Here is a 502-nt window from a genome sequence, read left to right as displayed (position 1 = left end):
CTCAATTAAAGTATTAAACCCTTTGTTTCTAATAACTTGCATACCGTAGGTAGGATGCCCCTATCCTTTTTAAAGAAATTATAAAATAGAAAATAAGACAAAACCAAATACAGACATCTTAGGAGTAGGAGATAAAGGAATGGCATGAAATGGGTGAGTTTATGTCGGAAACGGAATAATAATTTAATTTTGTAGTTGTCCACTTCCAACAAGTCGTTGTCTTCACGGGCTTCTTAGCAATCAAAGCAGGTTCACAGATTTTAGTTTACTTGTCTATGATTAATTATGGCTGGCTCCTTCCAATCTCTTTACTTCTGTTATATTTTTAATAAACCACCGTCATAAAAAAATTTAGCCATTCATACAAAATTAAACGTACAAAATTTTCAATGCTTTTGTTAGTATATTTATTGGAGTTTAATTTCATTGTGAAGTGTTTTACAAAATCTTCTAATTAAATTCAAATTTTTAGATGACTATTAATATAATTATTTTTATTGAT

Source organism: Arachis ipaensis, chromosome B10 (genome assembly GCF_000816755.2).
Source record: "Arachis ipaensis cultivar K30076 chromosome B10, Araip1.1, whole genome shotgun sequence".
Taxonomy (NCBI): Eukaryota; Viridiplantae; Streptophyta; class Magnoliopsida; order Fabales; family Fabaceae; genus Arachis; species Arachis ipaensis.
Note: the sequence above shows the minus strand (reverse complement) of the source record.